This window comes from Leptonychotes weddellii, chromosome 1, assembly GCF_054177405.1.
Source record: "Leptonychotes weddellii isolate Sample4059 chromosome 1, ASM5417740v2, whole genome shotgun sequence".
Lineage (NCBI taxonomy): Eukaryota > Metazoa > Chordata > Mammalia > Carnivora > Phocidae > Leptonychotes > Leptonychotes weddellii.
The window spans coordinates 55,857,036-55,867,043 of NC_138369.1; the positions used below are offsets into that span (position 1 = coordinate 55,857,036).

At 49.8% G+C, this 10,008-nt stretch overlaps 1 long non-coding RNA gene across 1 annotated transcript; it reads right to left on the reverse strand.

Annotated features, from left to right (window-relative positions):
- Positions 1 to 401: 401 nt before the first annotated feature.
- Positions 402 to 8,323, reverse strand: LOC145722209 (uncharacterized). Its single transcript, XR_014146311.1, has 3 exons — positions 7,524 to 8,323; positions 6,507 to 6,611; positions 402 to 5,629 (listed from the first exon to the last, which is right to left on the reverse strand). It is a non-coding gene; the product is annotated as an uncharacterized LOC145722209 (long non-coding RNA).
- Between the last annotated feature and the right edge of the window lie 1,685 nt (positions 8,324 to 10,008).

A 10,008-nucleotide genomic window follows, 5' to 3' on the forward strand; every position in this document is an offset into this window, starting at 1 on the left:
TATAAACATGCTATTACTAACAAGTGTCAATCATCTAAGGGAAGACTATGATGTTGGGGCTAGTGATGTCTAGTGCCAGTCAGAGACCCCAACAAGCAAATTTAAATGACTTTCCATTCCAGAATGTGAAGTCTTAGTCAATTAAACATATCAGTTCTTGCCAGGGCGCCTGGGTGGCTCAGTTGGTTAAGTGTCTGACTCTCGATTTCAGCTCAGGTCATGATCTCAGGGTCGTGAGATCGAGCCCCATGTCGGACTCCGTGCTGGGCATGAAGGATTCTCCCTCTCCCTACTCTCCCCACCACACTTGCACATTCCCCCGTTCCCTCTCTTTCTCAAAAAAAAAAAAAAAAATCAGTTCTTCTCAATTATAATTTGTAGGTTTGATGCCGTTTAAGTATTGATGCAATTTTTGAGGGAGGACAGGAGAGAGATGAAAATGAGTAATGAAGATAGTAAAATATATTACAGAGCTCCAATTGCAAGATCTTGGTACTTACACAAGAATAGTTGGATTTTAGGGGAAAAAAAGAAAATTGTAGCCTCAAAATAGATACCACTTCGCATGAGAATTTAATGTATAATACAAGATCATTACAAACTAATCAGGAAGGTAAGAATCATTTTTATTCAATATTGAAACAATTGGTTAATAATTGGAAGTAAAATGAATTTGGATTCCAGATGACTTAGAAGCCACAGAAACACATAAATAAACTGTACTTTAATATTAATCAAACCACTGAAGGGAGAAGGAGAGTTTGGACACTGGAAGCATTAAAGGAGGTCACAGGTGTAAGATCCCAAGCTCTCAGGCATCAGCACAGGGCGGGGAAATGGAGGATGGACTGACTTCGGTGTTGGCACCCTACATGGCAGGTAGGTAGGAGCCTCAGACAGCAGCTACCATAAGAAGAGTTCTTGCCCGTATGAATTCCACGTGGACTGAGCAGCCCTCCTCCATCTCAGACCCTCCAAGTGGGACACACACAATGGCAGTGCCCTGGCTCTTCTCTGCTCTGCAAGACAAGTGACACACAGCACTTCCACCCATAGTCCAGTTGCCCCAGTCAACCCAAAAGGGTCTTGTGTTGGACTCTCCCAAAAGCAGAGCCTGGGGTCAGGATTTAAGTTGAGCTGGGAGGTGATCCTGGGAAGCGCTGCGGAGGGTGAAGCAATGAGGCAGTCCAGCAGCATGGGCCAGCTGGTCGCTGCTATGGACAATCTGGGCTCAGCTCGGAGAGGAACCTTCTGGGAGAATGGGTAGAACATGCCCAAAGGTTGTCCCAACGGAGGGGCAAGGCAACTGTGATATTTATCCACCCGTTGCCCTCCATGAGGGGTTGAGGGTGGCTCTCAGGAGCATTAACTCCCCAGAACCTCTGGCTTTCTCCAAGAATGAGCGAGCCATTCCCCTACGGCCAAAGAAAGCCCTCAAACAGGGCTGCGGTGGATTGCAGGGGAACCGTAAGAACAAGAACTAAAGCCAGGGCTGATAGCATCTGCTCAAGAAGGGGAGCACATGAATATCTGGGGGGCACGGATTCTGGGTACAGCCAATCCAAAATCAACACAACATCTGAACTACATTGAACAACCAGCTTCACCCAACCCATTCCCAGAGGAGACATTCCAAAAACCAGGCCACTGTGGCGTAGACCACAGCTCCTCCAACCAGACCAACAATGGTTCTCAAAGGTGCCTAGCTCGTGGGTGCGGAGCCAGCTCTTAGGAAAAATGCTCCACTAGTCTGGGGGGGATTCCAAGACGAGTAGACACAGTGCCTGTCCTCCGGAAGCGTGTGGTCTCTGGGGGGTGACAGGTCAGCCCTTGCTTACACACCATTTGTCACAAGTTCCAAAGAGATGCGGTGGGGTGCAGGTCCCCTGGAGGACGTCAGAAGCTCTGCCATGAAGGTGATGGCTGTGCCAAGGCCAAGAGACAAGTAGCAGCTGGTCGTGAGCGGGAACACACAGAATGGAAGGCACTTCTGGCAGTTGGCTCCTGGGGCTTCCATGGAGGAGGGTAGGTCAGGTTAATAATTCACACAAAGAGGAGACACCAGGTGACATTTTAAATTATTTCGTGCCAGTAACTTTAATTAATACAAGATCTCACTCTGGCCACCATAGAGATTTGCCTTCAGTTTGTGACATTTTTATTTGTATGTCTGTTTGGGTGCCCTTGTGTTCTCTGCCCTCAGCTTCCCCCAAGGGCAGAGTTTCCAGATTCCTTGTTATGTAATTACCTAGAGAGCATTTAACCTGCGCCGCACCCGTTCTCTCCTCGGAGAATTTTGAGTATCTCTGTCCAAAAAAAAAAAAAAAAAAAACAGACTTGGTGCTCTTAAAAACTGAAGGCAGATAACTAATCTCACTTTATATGGTATGACAGCTTCTCTCTCAGAACCATCCACGATTTTGTCAAATATTTTTCACTTTCTCAAAACATGGAGAAGACACAAGGTATGTGCCTAATTAGGCCACAGAGAACCTGCTCCAGTGGGTCAGGACCAGCAGACACAACCGAAAGGCTAACAAAGCCAATCACATCCCAAATGAGCACTAACGAAAAGTCCTAGAGAGGGAAAAAAACAAAAACAAAAAAAACCAGACACTGCAAGACGCTGCAGTTCCTCAGAAATCGGTTCCGGAGAGCTCAAGTCAGTCAGGAAAGACGGGACGATGAATATGGGTAGTCCAGCTCTGGCGTGGAGCTCTTCTGGGCTTCCCGTGGACGTGGGTGGTCCTCACCCTGGTCAGTGGCACCGTCAGCCACCCCGACCCCATGGTGATGAGCCATCTCTGACTCCGCATCCCTCCCCTCACCCCCCACAGCCAATCTCCAAGTCCTGTGGTTTCCACCTCCCAAATCTCTCTCAAACCTGGCACCTCCTCTCCATTCCCTTAACTACTCACTGCCTCGGTGCCTACCCTCAGCACATGGGACCCGACCCCCCTGTCTCTGGCCTTCCGCCCTACCCCATACCTACCCACACCTGGGCAGGCAATGTCTCTGAGCCATAAAGCTGGTCATCTGCCTCCTTCATTAAACACTCCAGGGGTTTTTTCCACCTGTTTCTCAAATTCCCGAGGATCCTCAGACACATTCTAGGGCATTTGCAAGTTCTCTCAAATTATGTTTGTTTAACTTTGTGCTTCCATTTCCATGATAATCTTTTTTAAGCTTATCCATAGAAAATCTACAGAAACATATTCTGGATCATGTGAACATCCATGTTATGGCCAAGTGCTGCCACATCGTTTCACTGGGTGTATTCATGCATTTACGATATAGTTGGCGACCAGAAATATTTTAACTGTCACAGGCTAATAAGAAAATAAGAAATCAGACTTAACATAGAGAACTAATGAGAACTGAGCCATCAGGCAACCCATGTGGCACGACACATATCATACCAAATTCACAAGACCTGAACACTTGTTTTTAGAATCAGAAACAGTGATTTCATTGTAGCGAAAATAACTTCATCCATCACACTAAATTCATCCAGTTAATTTGAATTTCTCGATTTGTAGCTGTGTTGATATTTTACACATATATTTGTTTTGGTTTTAGAGTCATATGCGAGCTCCAAGCATAGAGGATAGACCTCTTTCATGCTACTACGTCTTTGAACTACATTATAATAAAAAATAATTTAAGCCACCACTAGGAATCTACAACATTTTGTTTCCTTTAAAGGAATTCACATAATCCTCCCATTGGAGAAATTCGGAATGAGGCTTAAGGTCCATAACAAGCCCTACGTGGGAGAGACAGTGATGTTCTCTGATCTTTCCATCCACACACGTCACCCCCCATCCTTTCCCAGGCCCTCCCAGTGAGGTCTGACCAACGGGCTGTGGGTACAAGCAGCAATGCATCAGTTCCAGAGCAAAGCACAGAGGAGTCGGAGAGCAATTCTCCCATGAGCTCCTCCTGCGCTGGTGACTACAGAGGCCCCATTTTCCAAATGGTGTGTCTGCAAGATGGGCAAAGCTCTCCCACCTTGGCCCTCTGCTGACCTGGAGGGACACAGAGTGTGAGTGACCGATAACCTTGGTCAGGTTAAGCTATGAGGATGGTGAAGTTGATTTGTTACTGCAGCAGAGCTTAGCCCATCCTGACTTAGCCCACTGCAGCCTCCCTGCCCGAGCCCTTCTACTCATACTCATGCTTCCAACAGCTCTTAGTTCAATGACCTGAACACACCAAGCTGTTTCATGACACCTGACCTTTGCACATGCTGTTCCTTAATCCTAGAATGCCAGCTCCCTTACTCTTCTGTTCTCCTCCCCCCAGCCCACCACTGTGATTCACCCTTCAAAACCCAGGTCAGATATAAGTACCAGCAGGAAGTCTTCCTCCCTATTCCTCCCCTCTGACCCCTATCATCATTACCCATGAACTATACAGAATGCTTATCTTACCATGTAAAAGATCACACATTCACATGCCTATCCCCGCCCTACCCGCAACCACACTGTGACAGGGTCAGCGGCTCCCTCATCTCTACACCCTCAAGACCAGCATGCAAGGAGAGTAGGCACCATTTGGCCATTTGGCCAGGAAGAGCTTCCTCCAGGGGGCTAGTCTAAGGCACTTGAAGGAAGTTAGATCCATTACCCCTACAGGGAATAAGTCCCAGCTGTCTCTGCCCCAGCAACAACCAGACCTGCCCAGGAGGCCCAACCCTCCCCATCATCTCCTCAAGCACAGTGCTCCTCAGCCCTAACAGGGGCCTAAGGCCTAGTACTCAAAGTGTGGTCTCCAAACAAGTAACACTTACAAAACTTAGGAGCTGGTGGGAAAAACAGAATCTCAGGCCCCACCCCAGACTTCCTGGATCAGAATCTGCATTTTAACAAGATTCCCAGATGAGTCATATGCCTAAGAATATTTGAGAAGCACTGGGCCAAGGCACCCAAATAGAATCTCTTCAGCCTAAAAGGTAACTTTAATAGTAATACTTTCCACTTGCAATAATATCTGCTAAGTGCCTTACACCACTAAGTCCCCAGAATAATTTGCTCATGCCCATTTTACCAATGAGGAAACGGAGGCTCAGAGTAGTTGGGTACCCTCTAAGGATCACACAGCTTTGAAGCGATTTGGAGGCAGTTCCGACGGACTCAAGAGCTCTAACCCCCATAACTATACACTACAAGGCATACTGCCGTTTGCAAAGTTCTATGAACACTTAGCCTTCCAGACCAACGCAAGCGCCACCCTGTCCCCTCATACAACCCCTGAACTGGAGCTTCTCTCTACTCCATCACTTCCTGCCTATACCACAAAGCCTCCACATACACCACCAGCTCTGAGAGACTGCCCGTTCTCCCTGGGTACTGATTTTATGGACTTGCTCAATAAGCGTCTGACGAGTCAATGAAAACATTTCCCCTTTGATCACCAACAACCCTCTGAGGTTGGCTTGACAATTATTATTAAATAAAGAAAGTTGGGGCACCTGGGTGGCTCAGTCATTAAGCGTCTGCCTTCGGCTCAGGTCATGATCCCAGGGTCCTGGGATTGAGCCCCACATCGGGCTCCCTGCTCGGCGGGAAGCCTGCTTCTCCCTCTCCCACTCCCCCTGCTTGTGTTCCTGCTCTCGCTGTCTCTCTCTCTCTGTCAAATAAATAAATAAAATCCTTAAAAATAAATAAAAATAAAAAAGAAAAAAAAAAAAAAAAGAAAGTTGAAGAGGCTGACATTCCCAGGAAAGTTTAGTGACTTGTCCCCAGGTCACCAGGAAGCCGCAGACCTCTGGGGATGGAACTCCACTCCCTGATTCCCAGTACGAATGTCTTCTTCCGCACTTTTCCACTCTCCCTGCATTTCCCTCTCCTGACCTACATTACCAGGCAGTTAACAAAACATCCTTTCCAAAGAACTCCCCCACTTATGCATCTTCAAAAGGGGCTCTGCTTCACCACCAGAAGGGCCAAATTTAGACGTTAATAGGAGGCCACCAAAGGAAAAGATGGGGAAACCATGGGTTCCACAGACAATGAGCCTAGCACTGAAGCTCAACGTTCCAGCATTTCTCTCTCCAAGCTTTGCCTGCAGCCTGGCCACGATAAACTAAGACTTCACCTCCATTATTCTGAGGGCTTCATGGGGTTCTTATGTGGAGACTCTCCCTTCTCACACTTTTCTAGCTCACCATCAAAGAACACGACTCAAAGACCTTTTACACCTAAACGAAGTAAGTTACAGAGCATCTTTCAGCCATCCCGTTTTCTCCTCTCTGTTCTTTCTCCAGTGAAGCCTTCTTTGGCACCACCCAAAGCAATCCAAATTTTAAGTTGAAATGCTTTTCCAGCAACCCCAGCATGCCTTTCCTTTTTTACTTCCTAAGGCCCCTGCTTTTTGCTACCTTGCCCCTTAAGGAAAAGCCCAGTGCTTGGCTACCGTTCTAGATGCCTTATTGGTTGTGATGGTGATTGTCAGCTCAACACCAGCCCACCAGACCACCTCTCCCAGCAGTAACCCAGACTGACCTCACAGCTCCTAACACAGTCACCGAAGCACAGGACCACCGGATGCCAAGACGTGGTGACACATAGTGATGGCAGTAGCACCAGCTTCAATTTGACCACGGTCATCTTGGACAAAACAGGGAGTAAAGGAAGGAAATAGAATGCACGGGGCGGGGTGAGGTGAAGGGATGACTAACATTGGCGATGAATAACAACTGAGTTCCCTCCACAACTTCTCCTCACCCCACCCCCCCCTCCCAGCAGGCGGATCCGCTGAGAAGGTGTCCCCAGCCGCCTCTGCCCAGCCCTGGCGCAGTCTTCTCTCCACCTCCAACACCTCGCCCCCAGAGCCAGACGTAGAAGGCAGTGTAAATGCGGTCTTAGATTTGAAATTAAGTGATGGGAGATTTCACGAACTCATTTGTTTTTTTCCCTGTTAATTCCCAAATGCTTTGCCCGTAGGCTTTATCCTGATGGTCTTTAGTTCTTCTGTGTGTTTCTTTACCTAGTTCTAAGGAGTTTCCTTTCTTTTATAGCTCGGTCGGAGAGCTCCGCAGACCTGGGCTCAAATCCCAGCTCTATAGTTACCAAGCCATATGACCTCGGGCAAGTCAAGAGTTCTGGGCAGGGCCGTTGCTCATCTGAGAAATGGGGATAATTCCACCTTCCTTACAGATTGTGGAAAGGATGGAAGGTGGTCAACTCCAGGCAAAGCACCTGGCACACTGAGATGCTCCATAAACGTCAGCTGCCTGCCGGGTGCCTGCACTCTTCCGCAGCCCCACGGCACCTTGAAGGATGCCCACGCGTTTCCCGGGAAGGCCCCTCTGGGTGGCAACGAAGAGGAAACCAGCTGCGGACAGCGTTATCCCCCTAACCCCGAACAAGCGAGTTCCAGCGGGTGTAGACGCGCGCGCGGACACACACACACACACAGCGCTTGGGGCACCCCCGCGGGGCTGGCACGGCGCCCCCACCCCGCACGGAGCGGGGTCTCTGCGTCCCCGACCCGCTGGGGCCCGGGCACGCGGCACTTACCCGGGGCGGGCGGCGCGGGGCGGGCCGGGGGCGGCGGCGGGCGCGGAGTGGGCGCGGCGGCGGGCATGGCGGGGCGGCGGGCTCGGGCGCCCGGGGCGCGGCGGTGGCAGCGCGGGGCCGCGGCTCGACGGCCGAGCTGGCGCGGGGAGGCGGGGCGCGACCGAGTGGCCAGCCGCCCGCGCCCGCCTCTCTCCTCTCCCTCCCGCCGCCCGCCCGGCGACAGCCACCGGGAACGTCTCCGGGGGCGCCGGGCTTAGCAACCGCGCGGCGCCGCAGCCTCGCTCCCCGCGCTGGCCCAGCGTGCGCGCCGCGCTGGGCCCTGGAGGCAGGGCGGACGGGGAACGGGCGCCCACACCCCTACTCCGCCAGCTCGTGCCGGGAGGTGGCCCTAGGGGACCCCTGGGCGGCCCCGCCCGGTCCAGCCTTCCCGCACTCCTTCCCCGCCCTGCACGCCCTGGAGCCAGGCGGGATCCTGCTCTGAACGTGAGCCTCGCCCACGTTCTCTGTAGGTGGCAAACCAAAGACAGCCTCAGGAACCCCACAGTCCTGGCAGTTTCGAGTCCAGACTTCCCGCACCTCTCCCTCCATCCCACCCCATTCCCACTACTCTAGCACGCTGACCCCAGGTCCCGCAGCCACTTACATCCTATGGTCCCCTAGATTCAGAGACCTGCTCCCATTCTGACCACACGTGTGGCTTCTAAGGCAAAGGCTACAAAACAGCCCTCAGCCTCATGCCTTCCTGGTACCATCCAAAGGCTGCTCAATGTCCCTTGCACTGTTGTACCCCTTCCAAGTACCACCCCCCCCCCCAATCCTCATATTTGCAGATATCCCAGGTCTGCAGTCATGGTCCCAGGCGCAGGGGACCCATATTCTCAAGCACCGGCTCTCAGGCCCCTCCTGGGCGAGAGGGTGAATGCAGGGGACCACCATACACACACCTCTCCACGTGGCCACTGACAAGATTACAGAAGTGGTCTTGATTTTGCCCTGATCCGTCAGGTCACAGAGCGACCTTGTCCAATGTTGATGTTCTGTGAAATTGTTTGGGTTCAACAGAACACTGAGGCTAAGCTAAGAGTACCAGGCCAGGTCCCAGGTGTCAGCATCTGTCTCACACAGAACAAGTCTAAAAGAAGGCTGTTTCTGCCTCTCAGGGATGAGCTTAGGACCAAATATCGTGCCAGGCTTCTAAAAGCCCACCTTCAACAGATTGCCTTTTCTCCCCAGACCCAGGGTCACAGAATGGCTGCAACAGCCTCATGAAGCCATTGTGTGAAAAAGAAGCTTCTGCTTCTAGCTGGCAAGATGACCAGACAACCCAAAGCAATCATAGAGGACCATAGTCAGCAATCCAGTTCACCAACAGTGATCAAAATGACAAGTGACCTGCCTCCAAGTCACTCACCCTCTAGAGAGAGGAGGCAGATAATGAAATAATCAAGTAGGGTTATAAATGATATGGAGAAAAAGGAAGTAAGGAAAGGGGGAAGTGGTTATTTTAAGGCGGGTAGTCAGGAAAGGCCTCACTGACAAGGTGACACTTCAGCAAAAGCCTGAAGGAAGAGCCTATTTGGGAATTTCTCTCGGAGGCAAGTGCCTTTCAGCTACTTAAATACTTTCTTTTTAGAAGCCTTTAGCAGCCACTCCTCCTGGCCCCATCATTTATGTTTTAGGAGTAAGTAAAACTGAAACTGAGTTTGAGAAAAACGTTTAACTTGTGGAAGAGAACTCAGATGACTTATATTTTCCTTCTTGCAAAAGCAACAGTCCAGCAGTGTTTAATTACTGGTTAGATAATCATTTATATGTTAATTAGACGCATGATGAACACCTTAACTGAAGTTATCAGATTACCTTGCAACAGTGAGGGGTAAATACGATGCATCTTGTTGAACACTGTGAAAGACATCACTAGTTGCCTGAATACTTCTTCCCTCTTTCTGACCTTGAAAGAGACCCCAGTGTTTAGCTGAGCACCCTGCAGCCTGGAATAAAGAATACATTTCCTGGGCTCCCTTGCAATCAAGAATGGTCATATGGAAAGTTTCTGGCCAATGAAATAGAATAGGATGGGTTCTGTGGGAGTTTCGAATGGGCTCGTTAAAAACAGATGTGGTTAATAGCTATGTTCCTTTGTCCCTCTCAACCTCCTTCTTTTGTCCAGGATTTCACACATAATGTGTGGTTGGTTCAATTATTATTTTCAACTCTTCACTCCATCCCTTAATAGAATTAGACAACCCACCCTTTAAGGTACATGGAATGTACTTCCCAAACCTTGATTTTAGTCTTGACCATTTTCCCCATTTTAGTCTTTGACCCATGGGATGTTATCAGATATAATGGGAATAAAGGCTTGGAATGTATTCCTGTGATTTGCTTTAACCATCATATGCTCCTGCCAACAGCTGGTCAAAGCAAAATGTCAAGAAACATGTAGCAGACCTAAACTTGGACCTGTTGCTAAATTCAGCCAACC